The sequence below is a fragment of the Chlorocebus sabaeus genome, chromosome 25 (genome assembly GCF_047675955.1).
Source record: "Chlorocebus sabaeus isolate Y175 chromosome 25, mChlSab1.0.hap1, whole genome shotgun sequence".
Lineage (NCBI taxonomy): Eukaryota > Metazoa > Chordata > Mammalia > Primates > Cercopithecidae > Chlorocebus > Chlorocebus sabaeus.
Window position 1 is genome coordinate 33,859,899 of NC_132928.1, and position 25,370 is coordinate 33,885,268.

Consider the following 25,370-nt stretch of genomic DNA (forward strand, 5'->3'; position numbering starts at 1 on the left):
AAAGATTTGTATTTAAGTCAACATTTATGAAAAAAAGAGTCTGGGTACTCATGGAAAGCATAGACTGTTGAATGAAATGTAATCGCAACCTTATTTTAACAGTGCTCATACAAGAATTCAACACAATAAAATAATAATTTTATATTCTAAAAAATTAGAAGCAAATTCTTTATTCAAGATTATTTACATTCTTGGAAGCTATTTTTATTGTGGCACAAACACAACATGACACACCCCATTAATAACTTTTTAAGTGTGCAATATCATATTGTTAATTATAGGGACAGTGTTGCACAGAAGATTGCTAGAATGTATTCATCTTGTATAAGTGTAACTTGATATTCATTTAGCCACAATTTCATAGTTCCTCCTTCCACCCACTCAGCCTCCGGTAACCACCATCCTATGCTCTGTTTCCATAAACTGAACTATTTCAGATACCTCATGTAAGAGGAACCATACAGTATTAGTCCTCCTGTGACTGGCTGCTTGCACTTAACATAATGTTCATCCACATTGCTGCATATAGCAAGATCTTCAGTTTTTTGGATTTTTTTTAGACTGAATTAACATTCCATTATGTATATATATGAAATTTTCTTTACCCATGTAACTGTGGGACATTTAGGCTGATTCTGCATCTTTGCTATTGTGAATAATTCTGTAATGCATATGGGAGTCAGATATCTCTTCAACATACTGATTTCATTTCCTTTGGGTATATATACAGGAGTGACACTGTTGGATCATATAGCAGTTCTATTTTTTTTTTTTAATAGACGGAGTCTGGCTCTGTCGCCCAGGCTGGACTGCAGTGGCCGATCTCGGCTCACTGCAAGCTCCGCCTCCTGAGTTCACGCCATTCTCCTGCCTCAGCCTCCAGAGTAGCTGGGACTACAGGCGCCGGCCACCACGCCCGGCTAATTTTTTTTGTCTTTTTTAGTAGAGACGGGGTTTCACTGTGTTAGCCAGGGTGGTCTCGATCTCCTGACCTCGTGATCTGCCCGCCTCGGCCTCCCAAAGTGCTGGGATTACAGGCGTGAGCCACTGCGCCCGGCCGTGTAGTTCTATTTTTACTTTTTTGAGGACTCGCTATACTGTTTTTCATAATGGCCGAGCACATTTAAATTCCCACTAACAGTGTCCAAAAGTCTCAATTTTTCCAAATCCTCACCAGCACTTGTTTTTTTTATGTTTTTGATACTAGCCATTTTAACAGGTTCCTGAGCTGGTAACTCACATCTTCATAAATTCATATCTTCCACATTGCATGTTTTTTTCTGTTCCGATTTTAGTAAATTTTGTAAAGTAATTTTTATAAACTTGTATTAACAAATTTTTACTTATGAACGTTTATTAATTTTTTGCCCCATAAACCTTTAAAAACTGTGATTTATAATATTACCAAAAATCATTTTAATTTTCTAATTAAATTCAAGCCAGAAAACATAGTTCATGGTTTAGAGTTTTTAAAATTTTTACTGTTAGTTTTTTGAATTTAAATGTTGTCTTCAGAATATTTTCACATACTTTTAAAAGTAAACAAATTTTGATTTGATTTGTTAATTACAATGCAGCAGTCATTGTAAATATATGTATATAAGTAAAGATATATATCTTTATTTTTCTTATATAACTTATAATCTTTATCTTAATATAAAATATTAAGATATATACATATATCTTTATTTTTCTCTGGAAGATGTTACTGACTGATCTTTTACAATTTGCTTTTGATAAGATGGAAATCCAGGTAAAGCTGAAGATTTTTATTTATTATTTCATTTCTTTGTAAGACAGTCATTTCATGGGTTAGGTGGTATTTTTGTTTTTTGTTAATATCTCACTATCATGGACAATGCAGACTTTTATGCTGCTGTGAGTTATTCTAAAACAAAATTGTTACTTAAACACCATTAATTTGCATCTGAAATAGTAGTGAGGTATTAATAAGCAATTTGTCTCTAGATCTCTCTGTTAAAATTATAAGAGGCCAACAAATGTACCGTGCACTCTACAGATTAATTCAACAATTTAAAAAGTTTAAAAATACAAATTTTTTGAATAAATTGAGCAAAATTAAGACAATCACCAATAGGAAAATTTTAAATGCTTGTCCAATAGAAAAATATATGAGTTCAACCTAAAAATTTGATATTGACATGAAAATTTCAAATGTTTTTAGTTTTAGTAGTTTCACTTTTCAATAGCAATAACAATTTCTTTACTATTAAGCACTTGGAGTGTTTTTTGTAGTCATCAGCGTGCTTTGTGTCTGCTTCACAGTGTTTTGTGAATATAACTGTACCTTCTCTTTCAGATTATAAAAACTGTGGGCAAGGGACTTATCTATTTCTTTTACTTTTCTCAAATCAACAGCACATAGCACATAGAGTTTATTTGAAGAGCTTTGCGTTTAGGTAGGTTAACTTATTTTAGGGACCAACTTGGAATCTATCACTCTGAATAATTAATCTACCTATTTGTTATTTCAATTATGCACTTTCATTAAAATTTGGACATAAAATAAAAATGTAAGCTAATAAATATCTATTTCTCATGTGTTCATATGTTGTTAAAACATTGAATGTTTTGTTACATATTCTTTGTGTCAGAATCATAAAATATGACAAGAAAATTATAAGAAATATTTATGCTTTCAATATTAAATTAAAACAATAGATATTTTAGAATTTTCTTTTCAAATGTTTTAGTTTTTTAATGTAAGTGTCATTTTGCCAAACAGAGCAGTTATCACTGTATTACAATCTATTGCTTTGGTAGAGGGAGAAAAACATTTACCATTAAACAACTATCAAGTAACTGCATCACATGCTATACTATACTAGCTGATAATTGAGAATATAGTATGTGAAATGAAGTGGCATCTAAAAACCTGGAAAAGTGACAAAACTTGCCTCAGATAGTTGGTAATTTTATCAGTGTTTACTAAAATAAACATCCCTTTGCATTTTATGTTTTTTTCCCCAAAAGTAAGCATTTTATTTGTTTTCTGATTGCAAATTAAAATATAAAAAATAGAACAGTGCTATATATATACATACAACTTTGTGTACACTGTGCATGTTGTACTACAATTTTAACTTTTTTTTTTTTCCTTGAAGTATGTTAACCAAGAATGTGTCTATTTTACTGAAGATGAATTGGCTTTACCTAATTTTTTCTTGAACTTTTTATAGAATTGGAAGGATTTAAAACTGTGAATTTATCTAGTCACCAAAGTTAAATTCGGTCATTTTTTAAAAACTCAATCTTTATGCTAATAAAGAGCTAAATAAATTACCTTAAAGTTTGAACAAATGAACTGAATTATTGATCAATATTAGGAAAGTGGGAAAAAATCAGTGTCTTAGGATATTTACTTTATTTATAAATAACTTAAATTGGTTTTAAAAAACGTGACCCTTTATAGGTCTTATTTATAGCAAATGAAAGCAAATCGGTCTCCCCAACTACTAAGGCCAGAGACTTGTTTGCCTATTAAATATCAAAATGGAGCTAATATTTGTTACTAGCAAAAATATTGGTATCCTTATAAGTGTCCTATTTGTAAGAGTTGCTATGTGCTCAACAATTTTGTAAAACAAGCATGTTTATTCCTAAGTCAGGGGTGAGAAAAGTGTACCTTAGAATATTTATATAACTTTAAAAATGTGCAGTCTTATAAGGTAGCAGATCTTGGATCCATTCCAATGCTTCTTGACTCCCAAGCTGGCCTTATTATCCTCAACACGTGTACAGTCTCCCTGATGGATGCCAACCACTCTCATCACTAGTCTGCTGCAACTGTTCCCAATAGATTAATAGAGTACATTTTGTAAACCTGTAAATCTACAAACTCTTGCAGTCTCCTTGCCTGTCAGGTTTTTAAAAACTTTCTCAGCTCTAAGCTATCGGGATATGCCTTTGGGAAGATAAGAATGATTCAGTGGGGAAATACTGAAAACTAAAGGCTATTTAATGCTCTACCTTTCTATACCTCTCTTGGCATGCACATACACACATACACAGAAAAACACAAACACATACACATGTGTGTATATGTGATTTTGTATGGTACTAATTTTCACAGCTAACATTGTGAAAATCAATATGCTACAATTTAACTCTGAAATATATATAATGTTAACCATATACAAAATGTAGCATGAGTCCTACTGACCACTATTATTTTAGTACATATATTGTGCTAAGCACTGTGCTAAATATTACACATACCTTAATCTCACTCAATTCTCATACAAATACTTCAAGAGACATACTATTCATTATAAAGGTAATACCACAGTGATAATTTCCTAGGGCTTCCATAACAGAATACCACAGTTTGGGTGGCTCAAATAACAGAAATGTACTTTCTCATGTTTCTTGAGGCTATCAGTGAGAAGTCAAGATATTGACAGCTTTGGTTTCTTCTGAGACCTCTCTCCTTTGTTTGCAGATGGCCACCTTTCTGCTGTGTGTTCACATGGTACTCTCTCTCTCTGTGTGCATGAATCTGGTGTCTCTTTGTTTGAGTCTCAACCTCTGCTTATACCAGACACCGGTTATATAGATTAGCTCCCACCCTAACAGCCCTGTGTTAACTTGATTATCCCGTTAATGGGCCTGTCTCCAAATACAATCTTTCTGAGGTACTGAGGTTTACGGCTTCGATGTATGAGTTTTGAGAAGACACAATTTATTCCGCAATAAGCAATAATAGAAAAACATTGGGTAACTTGGTTGGAGTTTCACAATTCTGAAGTGTGAGAGCCAGGATTTGGGCTTAGGTGTGTCTTAATTCCAAAGTTCATGATCTTAATCACTTTAACCCTATTTTTTAGAAAGGAGAAACAAGGCATAAAATTTACATTATGTGCTTAAAATGTTAAACAGTCAGTAAGTAATAGTTAACCAAATTTCTATTGCCAATTTATATTCAACTTCATGTTCTTAAATTGTGTTATACACCCTCTATAGATTAAAGGCAGGGTAACTTCATCTGCGGTATATTCCATAAATATGACTGACTGACAAACATAGTTTACACGTAAAATAACATGAATTACTAACGTTTAAAACACATTCTTAAATAATGCCAACTAAGGTGACTGCAAAGGAGAGCAAGATATTCAGCCCCTCATCCCTCTCCAGAAAGCAAAGAAATTAACTAGTGCTTAAAAGGGTCTGATGCTTAGGAAGCAATGACTAGATGTTTGTTGAGTGATAAACAATGCATAGTATGAAAAAGAATGCAAGACAGAGAAACTGAATTAATATTGGAATTTAGAGGAGGGAAGAACGTCTTTTAAATAGAGTGCACATTATTCTAGAATGCAAAAGGACTTGGGGGATTCAAATAACACCCTTCCTGAGAAAGTAGCGGGCATATTGAGGTAAAAAGAAGTGGTCATACTCATAGAAAACTATTAGGACTCTCTATAAATTAAGAGTGCAAAAAATAGAACTAAGGGTGGAGTTAGGGGAAGATGGGTTACATCTTGCTAGTGCAGACCCAGAGCTCACATAACTAGTAATGCAAAAAAGGTGCAAGAGCAACTTCCATTGCAAAATTCAGGCACCCCCTAGGAACCTGGGTCACCGCTAACACTGAGTATCTCAATGCTAATGAGGCGTTCAGCAATGAACAAATGTCATGGTATATACTTTGAGTACTAATAAGAAGAAAAAATGTAGAGATATATGAAGATAATTCTTGAGATGTCAGTTTGACCACAGTGACTACATTGTTTAGGTATTAATATCCCACAGCACACATTTTCTCCTGAGATTCCACAGTCTGATACATTCCTGAATGAATAACTTGCATCAGCTAATTCTAGAAATTACTGTAGTTTTGAGATAAACATTACAATAGTGGTCCAAAAAACAGGACTTTTTCCCCCATAAGATGTTTTGCTTTTATATATACAAGTGATTGAAAACATCCTGAGAAGTATCCGTCGATAGATAATAACTTTAAACAAGATTCTAAACAACTCGTAAAAGAAGAAAACACTTTGAATAGAGCTATCATTGGAAACATGATTTTATATGGTATCTACATTATGACATCAAGAAAAGATAAATTCTGTAAAATACAAGATTAAATGAGATTATGAAGTAAAAATTTGAGATGAAATACCTACTATAGAGGATATAATCACAAAAATGGAAAATAACAGATGTTATCAAGGACTTGGAGAAATAGGAACACTTGGACATGCTAGTGGAAATATAAAACAGTTCTGCTGATGTGAAAAACAGTTCAGCAGCTCCTGAGAAAGTTAACATCAAATAACTATATGACTTAGCAATTCACTCCTATACAACTCAAATAATTGAGAACAGGTACCAAAACAAATAATAGTATAGGACCATTTGGGCAGCATTATTCAAAATAGCCAAAAGTTGAACCAACCCAAATATCCTTCCATAGTTCAATGGATGAATGGCTAACCAATATGTGAAATATACATGCAATGGAATATTATACAATCACAAAAAGAGTGAAATACTGATACATGCTGCAGCATGGATAAACCTGGGAAACATTATTCTAACTGAAAAAATCAAGACAAGAAAGATACGATTCCATTTGAACAAAACACCAAGAAAAGGTAAATCCATAGAGACAGAAAATAAATTGGTGGCTGTCCAGGACTCAGGAAAGAAGTAAATTGGGGAGAAACTGCTTAATGGATGTATTAGTCCATTTTTGCACTGTTATAAAAAATACTACCTCAGACTGGGTAATTTATAGAGAAAAAAAGTTTAATTGATTCACAGTTCCACATGGCTGGGGAGGCCTCAGGAAACTTACAATCATGGTGGAAGGCGAAGGGGAAGCAAGCATCATCTTCACAAGGCAGTAGGAGAGAGAAAAAGGACGCAGGAGGAATTTCCAAACATTTATACAACCATTAGATCTTGTGAGAACTCATTCACTATCATGAGAACAGCATGGAGGAAAGTGCCCCCATGATTCAATCACTTCCTTCCCTCAACACGTGGGGACCACAGTATCCCCACTTAACACGTTGGACATGTGAGTATTACAATTCAAGATGAGATGTGGGTGAAGACACAGAGCAAAACTGTACCAAGGAATATAGGGTTTTATTTTTGGGTGATGAAAAATTTTTGGACATAGACATGGTAGTTGTACAATATCGTGAATGAACCACAGTTACTAATTGCTCACTTTAGAATGGTTAATTGGATGTTATATAAATTTCAGCTCTATAAAAACAAAAAACGTTGGGGTGAATATGAATTAAGATGAGTCAAGGCAAGAATAATTAATGGTTTGGAAAATAAGAAAGGAAAGCAGGTAGATTGCCAAGGAAAATGAGTAACTGAGAATATTGCAGAGAAAAAAAAAAAAAAGAGCAAAGCCTTGCATGTTAATCATGTCCAAAGAAATCAGAAAAATTAAGACAGAAAAAGATATTCAGTGCTATGATAGAAGTCTACTTTCCTGATCTTATGAAAAATCTAAATGTGCATATGAAAATACCTCACCAAGTATCAAACAATAAGGTGAAAGTCCTTCAAAAAATTTAGACATAAAAATAAATCCTGCTCACATTGATATATAGATGTTTTGCAAACATACATGTGTAGAAAAAACATCTACATACCAATTTTCCTTCATACATTGCATCAAACATAATGTAAAATCATCACATATGATGTTGAGAGCATTAAAATGTATTTGTTACCAAGACAAACAAATGGCATACAATGCACAATTCGATTTATATATGATTGTCATAGCCATTGTGTCAGCATTCTAAAAGTGAAACAAAACTCTACAAAACTGAACAAAGGGACTGAACACTTTATTTCCACCAAATGAAATATTTAAAAGTTCATAAACATATAAAAATGCAAATACAGCATAATTAGGGAAAACAAATTAAACATTTACAGTATAGATTATCTAATAGGTTTTTCCTAATTTTTTAAGTGTCCTCAACCTATGACTCAGCACTGAACACTGAGTTGTGATTGCTGTGAATCTGATTCACCACAAGCTTTCTGGTTGCCAATTAAGCAGTAGCTATATAAAATTAATATGTATATACATTAAGGCAAACTTTTAATATTTAAGGTTTTATTTTGTAGAATCTTTCCTACAAATGCATAGAACTATGCGCACAGGACCAGGCGCGGTGGCTCACGCCTCTAATTCCAGCACTTTGGGAGGCTGAGGTGGGCGGATCACGAGGTCAGGAGATTGAGACCATCCTGGCCATCGTGGTGAAACCCTGTCTCTACTGAAAATACAAAAATTAGCTGGGCATGGTGCCACATGCCTATAATCCCAGCTACTTGGGAGGCTGATGCAGGAGAATCGCTTGAACCCGGCAGTAGGAGGTTGCAGTGAGCCGAGATTGCGCCACTGCACTCAGGCCTGGCAACAGAACAAGACTCCATATCAAAAAAAAAAAAAAAAAAAAAAAAAAAAACAGAAAGAAAGAAAGAAAGAAAAAGAAATATATGCACAGATATGTTTATTAAAACATTATTTATAAAGGATAAATGATAACCCTGACAAAAGGAGAGTAACTTTCAACATCTAAGGTATCTGGACAGACTTTGACACATTCAGTAACAGAATACTATTCAACAATTAAAAATTTGTAAACAATGTATGTGTAGTGAATACATAAATTTCAATATAATATATGTGTAACAAATCAAATTTTATAGCAAATTGTTCATTATGACTTATTTTGTAATAATATACATTAGGCATATTTTACCCATATTATTTTCAAAAAATGGTACAATAAAATGTATGTTATTCTGCAATTTACACTTTGCTAGGTAAACATAGCAAAGCATCTGAAACACTATTCCTATATTTTATCAGAGGTCAATTTTAGAAAGTAGTACTGAGGATAGAGATATTTATGTTTTATCATTATATTATATATGCCTATAGCTTCATTTTGAAAGCATTAATATTTTAATTAAAAGTATGTAATAAGTTATGTGTTTAAATATGAATTATTAGTACATAATTTCATAAGGTAGTTTTAGTGTCCAAAAGAGTTTTTGAGAAAGAATACACAAGTTGTAAAGCCGTTTAATAATGGAAAAGGTGCAGAAATACTACATTATATTTTATGAACACAATATTATTGAGTTCAAAAGAGAAAATATGAAGATGCAAGAATGGTGATTTCCAAACTTTCCTAGGTGTAATCAACTTTTTCATGTTGATAATTAAATGTTTTGAATGAAAACAGTACAAACATGTCAAAACATAATTATTATCGAAAGTTACTGTATCTAGAAAATTTTAGGGATCATTTTTCATTATTATTCTGGAAAAAAGCTTATTTCCAATTTAGATTAAGCTTTCCAAAGTTCTGTTTCTATTTAAAAATATTAAATTTTATTTATCACAACCTGATCATCACCTCATAAAAAGATCTGAGAGAGACAGAGAGGGAGAGACAGAGAGAGAGAGATAGAGAGATAAAGTGAGCATTTATAAACCTACAAAAGTGTTATAAAAATTCTAAATAATATTCTAGATCATTGTATCATATTATTTGTTAAAATAGTAAGATGATATTGCCAACTATGGTTTATTATGGAAAATAAACATAATTCAATATGAGGTTACACTATGCATGTATTACATTTCAAAGGTTCTCAAGTAAACATTTTTTCTTAATATATTAGTATCATTAAATTCAACAAGCAAGTAATAACATCACAAAATGACTGCTGGCTTAAAAGTAATAGTGACGTTAATCGTGATGTTGACGGGAGATCAGAAATCTTCTTTCCACCTAAGGAATGTCTGAAGAAGAAATATATTTTCTCGTTGTTCAAAACCCATCTTTAACATTTTCTGTTAAAATTCTGTATTTATTGATTTGGAAGAAAACACTAGCAACAGGAGTGAAGTGGTCTTTTAAGAAAGCCTGCAATATCATCCCTCTTGATGCCAAAGAAAATGTAATTATTTGGAAAAAGATGACAATGACAGATGATTTTAAAGTGTTTTAGAAAGGTAAGCCAACTGTGAAGACATTTTAGAAACATTTAACCAATTAATTAACCTGTATTGTCTTCCTAACATACGCATAAGGGTAATGTAAATTAAAATAATCTATGATTATATGTCTAAAAGTGTCTTTTCAAATTTTCAAGTAAATTTTCTACGTGTTAAGAAAGAATTATTACATATCCAAAGAAGTATATGCATGATCTTCCAGTAAATATAAACTGAAAATTCTAAGCATAACCGTTTAATGGTACTGGTACATAAGACAGGTTATTACAAATATAATGTTTTTAATACAAAGACACATGTTGATTAATTGTATCAAAATTCAAAGAAAAAATAGTGATTCTGTGGAGAGATGCCTCAAATCTAATGCAATAAATTTATATACCATCCATGAACATATATTTATAGATAACTAATTAATGTTATTTTCGTGGTGAACTTACCGTAAATATGGAAAAATATACTGAAATTGAGAAGTTATACAGAGGGAAGGAGCTCAGAAATCAGTGCAGTAAGACAAAGAAATGAGAGTACATTTTAAAGTTTGGAAATGGGTTCCTTCAACAGGGGAAAGAAAATGCTCAACTGTTAACATCCCTCTTGATTCTAAGAATAGACAGAAACAATACTGCTCTGAATTATACTCCAGATGACTAAGCCAAGTGCTGATTCTACCCAGAAATACTATCTCTGTGCTTTGAAACAACATCCTCAACATTGTATACAAAGAAGAGATAGGAGGTATGACAACCACAAAAGACAGAAAATGTGATAGGAAAGACTGGAGATCCTAGTGCTGATATCCTAATGGGCTGTCAGGGGCTGAAGCTGGTCTAGGGGCCTTCAGGCAACACCAAGATGTTGCCTCAGCCAGATGCCATCAGTTGCTCCAGGACCTTATTCCACTCTGAGGCAATGGCTAGACCTCTGGGAAGGGAAACTGGATTGGAACAAAGCCAACATTTCCCAACACCTGAGAGTGACAGGGGGATCGACAGTGTCCTTGCTTGCAAATCTGTCCTCCGTGTCTTCAGTGTGACAGCCATGCTACTTGATCTTAACTGGCTGACAGAGCCCGGTGTTTTTCTTTCATTTTAGCTATTGTGGAGTTTAGGGACAAAAAAAGAAAAAAGAGAAGCAGCAATTCTGCTTTTACTCATACTTCTACAGATCCCGGATGAGCCACTTAAACTGATGCAGGATTTAGGGGGTGTTGCTTCCTGAGTCCCAGTAGCCGGTGGTACCTCTGCTTGTGTTTTGTTCATGCCGGCTGGGCTGGTTCCACCCACTCGACCTGGCAAGCTGCACTCGGCTCACGCTACCGTCCTGGATCCCACAGCTGCCAAAGGCAAGCCAGGCACAGAGCCAGGTACAGAGTGGCAAGGGGTGTGTGAGCAAGTGACTGTGGGGTCTGGCCACTGCACACAGCCAGGCACGTCAGCTGCTGCAGCAGGGCATGCAGCTCCAGGAGCCGGCACAGGCACCAAACTAGCTCCTTGCGAGGCTGCAGCTGGACCAGATGTACCACAGGCGGCTTCCGCTGCAAGTACCAGGGTCTGGATGAGGGGAACACAGTGGAACCCAAAAACCTGAGACGCCAGCAACCACCGAGTCCCAAGAGGTAGGGGGCGTGCTTCAGCTCTCTCCTTCCTACTTTCCATGGCCACCAAAAGCTCTTGGCTCACTGCTAGGAGGAGCTCTGCAAACCTGATTCTGAGAGCTGTTTGATTCATGAATCATTTTTTCCTCAAATAAACTGTTAAATTTATTGTGTCTAAAGTTATTCTTTTAACAAATTTAAAATATGTTAAGAGGATAGACCCCATGGTAAGTGTTCTTTTAACACATACACACAAAAAGAATACAAGAAAACAAGAAAATTTCAGATACATAGATAGAAATGTCTAGCACCTTTATTGTGGTGGTAGTATTATAAGTGTATACAAAGGTTAAAATACATCAAAATATGTACACTAAATACGTACAATTTTCATATCACAATTATACCTTCATAATGATTTTAACATGTAAAAAATAATTAAAAATATATTTTATCTCAATTAGCATAGTCACAAAACTCTATGAAGTTCGTATGTCCTCATATGTATTTATCTCTATTTTAACTGTTACAGACTGAGAACTCAACAGGTTAAGTGAAGTGTTAATTATCACACTGATAGCTAGTGACAGAGCTAATATTTTTTGTTAGGTATAGCTCTCTCTTTTTTCTACGTAAACCTTACTTTTGAGTCTGAAAGTTTCTTAGATAGATTATTTTAGCATTTTATTTGTTGTTTTTAGGTATAGAATTTTGGGGATGGATTTATCTTTAATCATTAATCTTACCTTCTTCTCCAGTAACACATAGTGTGCATTGTTGCCTGCTGTTAAATGTTTTTATGAAAGTTCAAGGAAATTCAAAGAAATTATGTATGATCATAGCAGTGCTTAATTTCCTAGATCCAAGATTTGGATATTTGTGTTATTTCCTTTTTTCTTCCTCTGTTAGCAGATAATGTGATTATACATCCATGAGGAAAATTCATTGCACATACACATAATTAATTGTGGAGTATGCACAGAGATGAAATTGTTGGTTAAATGCATGCAAATTTTAAAGAGATTGCATAGGTAGTCGCCTCAAAATAAAATGCAATGATTTACATATCCAGCAAGTATGCATGAAGGAATTGCTTTGTGGCATGCTTGTAAAAAATAAAATAAGGAAAGGAATAGCTAATATTAAATGATGAAAAAAGTAGAGAAAACACTGAACATAAATGATCTAAGTACTCAACTTCGTAAGTTAGAAGAAATCAAAATTTAAAAATTGGTATACACTGAAAAGAAATAAAATTTTAAAAGATATGACCTGAAATCAAAATATTAAAAATGCGTTTCAGTTTCTTATTTAATTTCTACATTTATTTTTCAGCAAGTTTCTGTGCTCCAAAGTTTAAGTTTGTAGTACGACACAAATGGTGTCATAAATGGCAACATAAACAAATCTCTCCATTCTTAATTATAATGTTATATAAAAGAGCAAACCAAAGACAACATAGATAGTAGTAGTTTGAGGTTCTATTACTTTTACTTTGCGTATCATGAATCTGAGATCAATTTTAGCAAAATACTATCTTACAAAATAAAATTTGTGATGTTAATATATACTCTTAAACAAAATAAATGCTTAATAAATAATTTAGTTTACTTATTATGTATACTATTTCAAACACACACAAAACAACAAAATATTACCTTAGCACATATATTGCACTAGAAAATGTCAAAATTCTGGCATTAATATTTGTCTTAAAAATAACAACACTTGTTAAGTTTTCATTTAGTCTTTCTGTTAAACTAATCCATTTTTTTGTGTGTGTGTATGCACAGGTGTGTGATAATTTAAAGAAGAAATTTTCTAATGTTACAGCTAAAACAGTGTCTCTAAATTTAGACTTCTTAAAGCTAATTTCCAACTCTTCCTGCCTGCAATGAAGAGCAAGAAGTGATTAAACTGTTCAATTGCACACTCAACTGACAAACAACCATCTACATGACACCTTCAAGAAAGGGATTAATCTCCACATGACACAAAGGTACTAAAATTAGCCTACTTGTGAGTAATTGTTTAACATCTTGTAAATACAAATGCGGTACTAATTTTGCTTGACTTTTCTGAGTGTGAACTATGAATAAGGACATTCCAACCTTTTATTACGGAAAAACAGCCTTCATCTTGGATCATGAGTGACATAATGTTAGAAATAGTGTAAAAATTATCCATGCTTATTTTTAAGACAGAAACAAACATATATAAGAGAGAAAAATGCAAAGAATAAAGTATTACATTAAATCACACCATCAAGGATGTTAGTGAGCATTCGGTAAATATGCTTTCAGACACATTGGCATAAAAGTTACAGAGAAGTTTGAATAGATTTAAACACAGAACACATTTAGGTTTTGTTTCAGAATTAGAAAAAATCACTTTTTGGAAGTCCTGTGAGCAGATGACCACTCATTACAATTTCTAATAATATAAAAGTGGTATTACTATTTATTGCATTCATTATTTTGAATTTATATATATTCACAAATAAACTTGTACTTGATTTATAAAGTCTAACAACTTTAGTGATACAAAAAGTTATGGATTTGAATGTACTAATATCAAACATTTACTTTTACATACAGGAAGGTATTTTATGTGTAATTTGGAGTATAAGTTTTTTATATTCTTTCTGTATTAAAATTATATTATTCAATATACACACAAAAGTGTATTATTTACTCAATTGCTGAGATAATAATTATTATAAAAATTGTTTAATTCCTATAAAAAACAACATAATAAGCTTTCAGAGTAGATTGAAATGTATTTAGAAAGTATTTTAGCTCGAGAACCTTTTGAAAAATGCTACAGTCTTTATGCCAAATATTTATAAAATGTTGATTGATAAAAGAATAATAGCATTTAGATATTGTAATTCGAATCTTGTATAATTATTTGATATTTTAATATTTATAATGTTATAAAGCTTTAATAATTTTAAATTAAAACAATTTTTTAAAAAATTTAATTATTTTCATACCATCAATTTTGATGGTATGAAAATATTACCCATAAATACCTATAATACTTATAAATACCCACATTCTGTGAGGGCAAAATAAAATACCACATTCTGTGAGGGCAAAATAAAATAGAAGTTACTTTTATTATCTCAAATTTTAACTGGTTGAAAAAACAAGGAAAACACAAATGAGACCATATCAGATTAATCAAAATTGGTGCAGATATAATGAAGCAAATAGGGTACCATAAAAAAAGTGAGATATTAAAAAAATTCCTCATTCACTAAACTTCATTTAAAAAGGTATTCATTCAGTAATGTACATAGAAGTAATGAAGTAATCTGGCAGCCATCAGTGTAGAGAAATCATAGTTCCAACCCTGCAATTTGTAACTTTAAAGTTAATTGCAATTTTTTATAATAAAATTACAATTTTAGATAAAATTTTAAATATTTATTTGTACTCCAATAATTTTCTTACATGATGATGATATTCACCTGAACCTCAGAAGTGGTAAAATCTTAATTTTAAAATGAATGTCATTTAAACAAAATAGTATTTTGTCTGACTTCTAAGCCGTGTGTGTGTGTGTGTGTGTGTGTGTGTGTGTATATATGACAGATAAAGATATAAAAGAAATATAGAAGGTTAATAAAAGGATGTGTGTTATAAGAATCCTACTATAAGAATACCATTTTAAATAAACATTTTAAGAAAAATTTTACATTGTTAGAAAAGTGAGCATAACATAGCTGAAAGACAGTTTTTCCTATTAACATCCTACATTTGTATCTACATTTGTTACAATTAATAAAGTGATATTGATATGCTATATTCTGAATGTCCTTTATCTATTCCAGATACCATCAAGGATACAACATACATGAAGTTGTCACGTCTCTTTAAGCTCATCTTAGCAGTGACTTTTCCTCAGAACTTTCTTTGGCTTTGACGACCTTTTCAGTTTTTGAGAAGTATTGGTCAGGTATATTTTAGGCAGCTATTCTATCAGAATTTGTCTTGTTTTCCTCATGACTAGACTAAGGTGATGGATTTAGCAGGGGGAGATCAAATCGCTGAAATTATTCCAGTTTTGGTCTTTGGGAGCTCGTTCAGATGGTTCCTATGCCACTTTGACATAGTTCCATCAATGTTTTTTTTTCTTTCCTTTAGCACTTCTTTACTTTTGGGTACTGTAAGATACCCTAAGCTCATCTTGTATATTTTCTACCTCAGTTCTAGAATCTGCCATTTTGCCAAGGAACCCCTGTTCATCTTATTGGATAATGATGTTAGAAATCAAAATTTGGGTACTAAATGTGCTTTTTCTACTGGGATGTTGCTTCTTTTAGTTTCTCTTAGCCAATGAAGCAAAGGAATCTACAATATGAGTGTATGCTAACCTGAGTATATATACAGACCTACAAACACTTCCGTATTTAACCATCTGCCTCTATTTTAGTTAAACATGAGTTCCTAATAATATCTCCAACTCTAACCCATTATAGCAAGGATCAATATAGCCTCCTCCTGCTGCTGACCTGTAAATTTCCACTCCAGCAGTCAGAAATCAGGTTCCCATTTGCCATTCATTTCTTACTTGTTCAATTCCAGTACACACGTACAGTATCATCAAAATTGTTAAACTGTCCTCATAAAAGAAACTTTATTTATTAGAGTGCTTATGTGCAGTTTTTTTCCTTTAGTTATGTAGAGTCTATTTTCAGTTATTTCCCTCAGCCCCTTTCCCTCACCACCTTTGTGAGAATATTTCATTTGTATTACAGTTAAATCCTCATGTTTGTCATAATCTGCATTCTTTCCTAGGATACCCTGACTTCCTGCATAACTTTTAAAAATTTGCATATATTATGGTTTTTTCTTTTTGTTGTAAAGTTCTACAGGATTTGATAAATGCATAACGTCATGCATCCACCATTAAAGTATCATAAATAATAGTTTCACTACCCTAAAATTCCCTTGTATTTAATTTATTTGTTCTTCTCTTCTTCAACCATCGAACTTTTTACTATCTCTATATAGTTTTCCTTTTTCAGAATTTCATATAATTGTAATTATACAATATATAGCCATTTGACTGGCTTTTTTCACTTAGTAATATGCATTTAAAGTTTCTCCACTACTTTATATGGCTGAATAGCTAATTTATTTTTAACATATCAGCAGGTATAACAAATATGCAAATATGTTAAAGGTGACTAATAATAATATAGCCCAGGATACTCTATTAAACAATTTATTTCTCTTCTTGTTAAACTCAGAGTTTGGGGATTATTTCTCTATTATTTCTCATCAAGTCAGAATTAGGTTTTTAGAGCTCTATATTGTCCTGCAATTAAGCAAAGGTCACCTGCTTTTAATTTTGTCTTAGTCAAGATTACCCAGGATGCTTGGAGTAACAACCTCAAAATCTCAATGGTTTCATTTCTTGCTTCTACTACTTGTCCTTCAAGGGCCAATGAGTAATTCTGCCTTTTATTGTTATTATCTTTTCTGTGCTGTTCATGATAACAGAAAATTATCTGAAAAAGAAAAGACATGTGACATGTTACTGGCAGCTGTAAATGAAGGGAAAAAGTGCTTTGGAGAGCCTATTATTGGAAATCAAATGTTCATTCTAGACATGGAATATCCCACTTCCCATTTCTGCTCACAACTCATCAACCAGAAGTAGCCCCAAAGTCCCATCTGGGCACAAGTAGTAAGACATTTTAATCTTACTCTAGGCCTACAGGGAGAACTGAAACACTTGGAACAATATTGATCTTAACAGGTACCTCTCTCTTTCTCCCTGACCTCGGCTACGTTGTAACTCATCTGGTTTGGTTTCTTGACACCCACTGTTTTTGTTGACCATCTGAGAATTCCTACAGATACTCTTATCTAGACGTAGCTGTCATACATCATGACTCTACTTGTCCTAGAGACAAGCTGCTTGAGCCTTTGGCAAAGGTACCATGTTTAACACACTTTTTGAAGATTTAGTTGTTACTGGGTTATATTATGGAAAGGACAGTAATGCCATTTATGCCCCCAAGACACTTCAAAACTATTTATGAATTTTTTAGCCTCCCTGACTTTTTTTTAGTTCAACACAAAGTGTAGGGAAGAGATGGTCACTTCTTAGAGATCTTAGACTCTATGAGATCTAGTCATAGACTCTGATTCTCGGCCAACCATCTAGTCTTTACTGTTAATCCATTTGGGAAGGGACATTTTTCTCTTTTGACCACCACACACCAATATCTATTCTCAAATTCATCTTAAAATCCTTCAAGACAAGGTAGAAATTCAAAAGATTTTGTTTTTGAGACGTATACTCAACATTTTAGAATTCTTAATGAACAAAAAACCTTCTCTCAAGAGTCAAAATTTAAAAGGTAAAATAAGTTTGCTTTAAAATGATGCTCCTATGATAATGAGCATATGAAACACTCAGTTGTTGGCACCTAAATGTCATTCACAGCTGGGAGAAGTAGCTCATACTTGCAATTCCAACACTTTGGGAGGCTAAGGCAAGAGGATCCCATGAAGTCAGGGGTTCGAGACCTGTCTGTGCAACATAGAAAGACCCTATCTCTACCAAAAGTAAAAATAAATAATTAGCTGTGCATGGTGGTGTGCATCTGTACTCTCAACTATTCAGGAGTCTGAGGCAGGTGGATCGCTTGGACCCAGGAGTTTGAGGCTGCAGTGAGCTATGCTGTGCAACTGTACTCCAGAGCCTGAGCAACAAAGCTCAATCCTGTCTTTTTTTTTTTTTTTTTAATTATTCTTCAACAAATAAAAACAAACTCTCTTAGAATGAATGTCTCATTTTAAGGCTAAGGCAGGGAAAATGCCAAGCGAGTTGTGAGCTCAAATAGTACCACAAGGTAACAAAGTACTCAAAAATTAAAGTAGAAAGGGCATGCCAAAGGGACACTGGATTCAATCTGAGAGAGCTCCAAAAGGTCAAGCTGGAGAAAACTGAACAATGAGATAGATAATGTAGTATTGTGCAATAACTCAATCTATAATATATATATGTGAACTCAAACCTATATAAATTATTGCACAAACAAATAAGGAAAAAAGAAAAAAAACCTTCCTTGCAGAATGCCAAATAATATACGTAGGTATTGCCCCCTCCAGAAGTGCTTAATTACCAGCCAGTCACTATCCTTTCAGGATGGCTTAGACTTAGTGACCTGTTTCCAAAGAAGTGAGCATGCAAAGAGAAAAACAGTAACTTTAGCTTTCAGAGACCTGGCAAACACTACCTTAATCAGGTGGTAAATTATCAATGGTCTCATGTGCATATCATATTTCATCTGATATATGGGAAGAGCACATCACCTCTGTTGTATTCGTTTCAAAAACCCATAACCCCAATCTAATCATGAGAAAAATGTCAGAAAAAAACATTTTGAAGGACATTTTACAGGTGACCTGTAAAATGGGTTATTATGTTATTAATCCTCAAGATTATCAAGGTAAGAAATGAAAAAAATAAAAAAGGAAAATATTGAGAAACTATTACACATCAGAGGAGACTGAGTACATGTAACAAATTTCTGAAACAGAGAGAGAACTCTAACCAGAAAAAAAAAGAAATTTAAATAATGTTTAGAGTTTAGTTAATAAAAAAGAGTCAATGGCAGTTTCCTCATTTTGATAAATCCACCATGTTAATGTAAGATATTAACAATAGAGAACTAATAATTATATGGGAATGTTTTCTACTATCTTTATGATTTTCTGAAATTTTAAATTATTAAACTTAAAATTACTTAATGTTATTCAAAATAACTTTACATTCATTAAAATTTGTTTGATCATATACTATTGCATTTGCCATGACTTAAAATTCACCAATCGATTAAATTATTTGTTTTATGCTAAATCCACATTTCTCTTGAGACAATGAGTACAACTTACTTGATAGGAAAATGGTGGTGGGAAAATAAGAGTAAGAAGTGGGGTAACATGACTTTAAACTTCATTATTAAAGTATGACATTTATTTTAAGCATGACTACATGATTAATATTAAACTTTCTTATTACTGGCTAACAACCTAAGAGATTTGGTATCAGAAAGGAGACATTCAGTATGGCTTACTTTTCTGTTGAAAAATATATGAAAATTATCATTCCTCTTGGAAAGAATTGTATTCTAATCTAGACTAGCCACAAGGTTGGTGAGAATGAATCATTCCTTAAGTGTCTATTCATTTGTGAATGCTGTGGTGAAATTGAGTCTAAAGGCAAAGATGACAATTACATGCTGAAACTGTGTGATCCCACATAGGAGCTACAACCAGGTGCCGATTATTATCTGTCACTTTTGTCTCGGTAAGTGTATTTTCTAACATTTATGATTCATTGATTTGTTTAAAAACGATTGTTCCATTGAAACAGTATAAAATTCAGGTTGCTGTTTTTAGATAATACATGTTAACCATGTATTCTCTCTCTCTATGTATTTTTTTTTTTTTTGGGATTGAAATAGGCAATCATATCTGATTATAAAATGGATGATATGAAAAATGAGATATCTTAAATGGTTTGACCAAATATATATTGTATCATATAATAGTGATGATTTAACTTTAATATTTATGTCATAGCACAAGAAATGATTTCATAAGAGAGCAGATACCTTCTCTGCCTTATTTTTGTTTCTCTCTGGGTTTTTTATTTTTATTTTTTGATATGTTTATGGAGATTCACTCCATGCTGACATGTATTTTTCTGTTTTCAGTGAAAGTTTGAGATACTGGGGCATGATATTCATCTTGGTAAGTGTTTGTCTAGAAATTATTCATAGGCTAACCCTAATTTAGGCATTTTGAAAATTTAGATCCTGACCTTAATGGCTTAAAGGCATAATTCTGCTTTTATATCTGTTTGAAAAAGCACCGCAGGCCAAAGTGAATGTAAAAATATTCAGAGACTTATTTTTTCAAGCCATAAAGCATTCACTGATCTCAAAAAGTAGTAGAATTTGGAAATGTTATACCAAATAAGTTTTTATTCATATAGTCTTTCTAAACTTCACGCTCCTTCAGAGTTTGCCATTACTGTCCAAAATATTTAATTTGTAATGACAAAGAAAATACATTGTAAGTAATATGATTATATAATGTCAGCATTGAGTTGATATCAACATTTCTTTTTTCTGTAATTTAATTATAAGCATCATTAATTTAAATGCACACACATATGTAGTGTACTACAGGCCAATCACTGTACTAAGTGATGTAAGCATAAACAGAAATTAGAGTTGTGCTTTACCCTCAAGAAATTCAGAAGTAGGACATGTGGAGATGTTAATAAATAAATACAAGATTTGACAAGATATGTGAATGACGATATGAAAGATAATATTTTTTGCTAGAAAGATATAATCTCTGCTACATATTTTGTCATATAACAAGAATTTCTTCATCCAGAAGTTATCTTTATGTGTCAAAGTTTTAAAATGGACAAAAATGTGGGTAATTTGATGGGTTCATTAAGAATAACCCTGGGACCACTGGTACCCATCACCTGCATAATAATGTCTCCAACAGTCAAGCAACTTGCTAATATCTGTTGAAAAATGTTTTTAACGTAAGTGGACTTTTTTATTCTTTCAACAAATAGGGCAATCTATGCCTTTTGGACCACTCTTTACAAAATCTTCATCCTGCCTTTGCTACTAACAACTTCATCAAACCACTGGAAGAGGAACTATCTGAGTGAAAAAGGTCACATCATTCTTCTTCAGCATTTGTATTAGTCTGTTCCTATGCTGCGAATAAAGACGTACCCGAGACTGGGTAGTTTATAAAGAAAAAGAAGTTTAATGGACTCACAGTTCCACATGATTGGGGAGACCTCATCATCATGGGGAAGGCAAAGGAGGAGCAAAGGCACGTCTTACATGGCAGCAGGTAAGAGAACGTGTGCAAGGGAACTCCCATTTCTAAAACCATCAGATCTCATGAGATTTATTCACTAACATGAGAACAGGGTGGGGGAACCACCCCCATGATTCAATTAACTCCACCATATCAGCATTAAACTGGACATGAGAATGTTGTTGAATGGTAATAAATTTGTAAAATAGTTTAAAATACCTTAAGCAATAAATATTCACCATAAAAAAACTTATTTATGTGTTTTTTATCCCAATTTGATTTTTCTAACACTCTTATTTTTAAAAATGACTCTCTTATGAAGTCCCTGTTTTTCTATTAAAATGCATGTAGAAGGATTAGCGGATTTTATAACTACTTACAAGAAAAATGTCAGGTAATGCAAAATAGTAGCATGTGATTAAATAAATAGAAAATAGATCTGAGGACCACTACCTGAAACTAGCATCACATTTTAAAGATAAAGCTACATTTAAAATTGTTTCTTTTATAAAAATAAATACTATTGTACCTTTCTTGTTTATCTGATCTCAGTTGAATCTTTCCCCCAGTACTCCATCTTTTAACAATTAGGGGTTCTTACATGGGATGAAAAGTCCCAGAAATTTGTTTTACCTTTCTCCCTACTTATAAGGAATAATATTAATATGACATGAACATATTATACTTGGCTGATTACCTTCAAACTAAGACATTTGGTTAAATGTGCAGAAGTAGAAACTGCTATGGATCAATATCAAAATTCTCACATTATATTTGGCCTGTTTTTCCCATATTTATAAAATATGTTTGTAAAATAAATGTTTATTAGTTCATAGAGGGGCATATTCTGCATTTAAAAAACATCTTATTTTCTGTGCTAAATACATCCAATTGATTACCACTATACTAATGGGATTTATTTTTCAACCTTGACATGAAAATTCACATGTTCCTTATGCCCAGGGCCTGAAGTCATATAGGGAGAAAACACTCACAAATTTTAATAAGTTCTCTTTCTATTTTTAAAAATAGTTATGCACATTTATATTAATATAATTTAATATGGGATAACAGCAATATAAGAGGAGGGTAATTTTTACATGGTTGATGCCTTTGATCAACTTAGTAACATAAACTGAGTAAAAGTTATAGGATAAAACTTCATTTTAATGTATTTTATATACTGTGTTATACATTTTATGTATGTATATTCTGTGGTAACATTCATATATTTTTCTTATTTTTTCATATTTTCATTTTTTACCTTTAGAAATACTGAAATTGTTTGCAAAATCTGTTGGAACATATTTCCTGGCAAAAGAGAAAGTATGAACATAAGATGAAGTGAATGTGATCTTGGGGACAAAAAAAGCAAGTTCAAACTCCAACTCTAAGAATTTATTGAGTTAGCAGCAGCTATTTATTGCATTTTCTGTTTACTACTTTGTTTCTAAATTTTACATACATATTTACGTCTGTATTGAAACCAACTTATAAGAATAATATACATTTTACAACTGGATTATTCATCAGATTTAAGGATTATTTTTTGTCCACTGGAACCAATTATTATTTATATTTACAGGCAGTTGCATTCTATTTTTTATCTATTTTCCTTTATATTGTCAAAATCATGTATTTTTCTCATGTGTTTCACATATAATTCATAAACAAACAAAAGAGAGGAGTGTTCAACTTATTTTATAATTAACTTTTCTTTCCTTTTCTTCTTACACCAGATAGTCATCTGCTATGATAGAGGACTGCAGAAATTGAAGAACAGATTTTGTAAAACATTGTCAAACTTAGGTGCTAAGCCAAATGTTATAATAAACCACATCAAGAGTGAAAAATGTCGACAACTAACTGGCAAGGGTATTAATATCTTCAGTTTTAATATCTATCTGCAGTATTGTTCATGTCTTCATTTTCTACTCGGGATGTGTTGTAGTTCAATTTGAAATTGTGAGAATGTTAACTAGGCAGAGCACTTTAATAAAAGTTTAGTTCGTTCTACTTTGGGAGGCCGAGGCAGGCAGATCACGAGGTCAGGAGATTGAGACTATCTTGGCTAACATGGTGAAACCCCGTCTCTACTAAAATATATAAAAAAAAATTAACCAGGCCTGGTGGCAGGCACCTGTAGTCCCAGCTACTTGGGAGGCTGAGGCAGGAGAATGGCATGAACCCGGTAGGCGGAGCTTGCAGTGAGCCGAGATCGCACCACTGCGCTCCAACCTGGGCGACGGGGAGAGACTCTATATGTGGCTCTGTAGTATTTTTCCCACAACAGTAAGTGTCAATTTACGGTCACTATATTGGTCAAACTAAGTCCTATAACAAATACTGACAAATCATTATCTATAGAATAGTTCAACACTTTCTCACTCCATGAATATTTCCTTTTATTGAGACATACTGAAATTATTTCCTTCATTAGTATTTTCTTTGTTGAACTCAAAAGAAGAATATTTTGAACTTTATCTTCATTTCCTATCAGTTCACTTGAACCTTGGCTTTGTTCTCAAATATGTAGGAACAGGCTTAAATCCTCAAAAGCTTGGCTAACAAGAATTATTTTTACCATTTATTCAATTTTATTCAGTTGACATTTTAATATAAGCAGTGAAAACAACCAACTTAATTTTTTATAATACAGGTCTCAAAGATACCACAAATGATTCATTCAGTTTAAGTCTTCCCATTTGAAACTGCTGTAGAACTCGTATTTTCTGTTTCTTAAAGCTGACATTGATATAAATCATACAAAATTTAAAAATGTGTCTCTTAATGTTAAAAGTTAACTGGTGTAGTGACCATAGCTAATCATATTCATCTTTGGTGAATCACATTGAAATTTAATGAGAAAATAACTTTAGGAACCAAAATTAGTGACTGAGAAGCACTTTATGAGCCAGTTGTTTGAAGGCATGTAGAGATAATAAAGAAAATCTGAGAAGATGAAGATTGTAACATAGTTTTCTAAATCCTAACATTAAAAATACAGGAGAGCAATTATATATGTAAAACTCAAAACCCATGAACACTATTTACAATAAAGTTTAAAGACAAGGTATCCCTATGAACCTCAAAAAGTGCAAAAGGCTGACAGCCACAAGACGTTCATGTAAATATTATAGGTGCAAAGAAAAAGTAGTGAGACTCAATATAGTATTTGACAATCATGATAATAGGAGAACCCTTAAATAGCCAACAGCTATTTATTGGAAAACATGGCGTCCAGTTTGAAAATAACAGTCGAAAATTGGAAGTAGTTTTGCCAAATCCAGTAGATGAATACAAGGAGTTCATAGTGGTTACCCATGACTGGAGCAGTAATGTCGCAGTAAACACTGAAAACTGATCAGTTAAACCTATTTTCTAGGACAGGACAGCACTCTGAAGAGAAATTGTTTGAAATGGAATCAAAGTAAGCCAATTAGAGGCAACAACAAAACAGAACAAAAGAAAGAAAAGCTAAAGATAAAAGTGGAAAAAAAAGATAAATTACAGATACAAGTGGAGAAAGGGAACTGTATCAGAAAATTTCAGGGAACAAAACCACCGTATTTTCTAGCAGTATAACAAAAATGACCAAACACAGAGCTCTGTGTCATTAGAAAATTTATCCTGAAGCATACCTACTTCAGAAAATTTAGAAAAATTAAATGTACATAACAAATTGAGTTTTAATTTCACATAAAAAGCTATTGTAAGGAATAAGCAAGAATAACAAGAAAAACATACTTTTATAAAATAAAAGCATGCTAAAATGTCGGGCTTTCAGGACATCTTAAAACCATAGTTTTTTTTTTTTCTATTTGAAAATGGTCTATTAATAAATAAC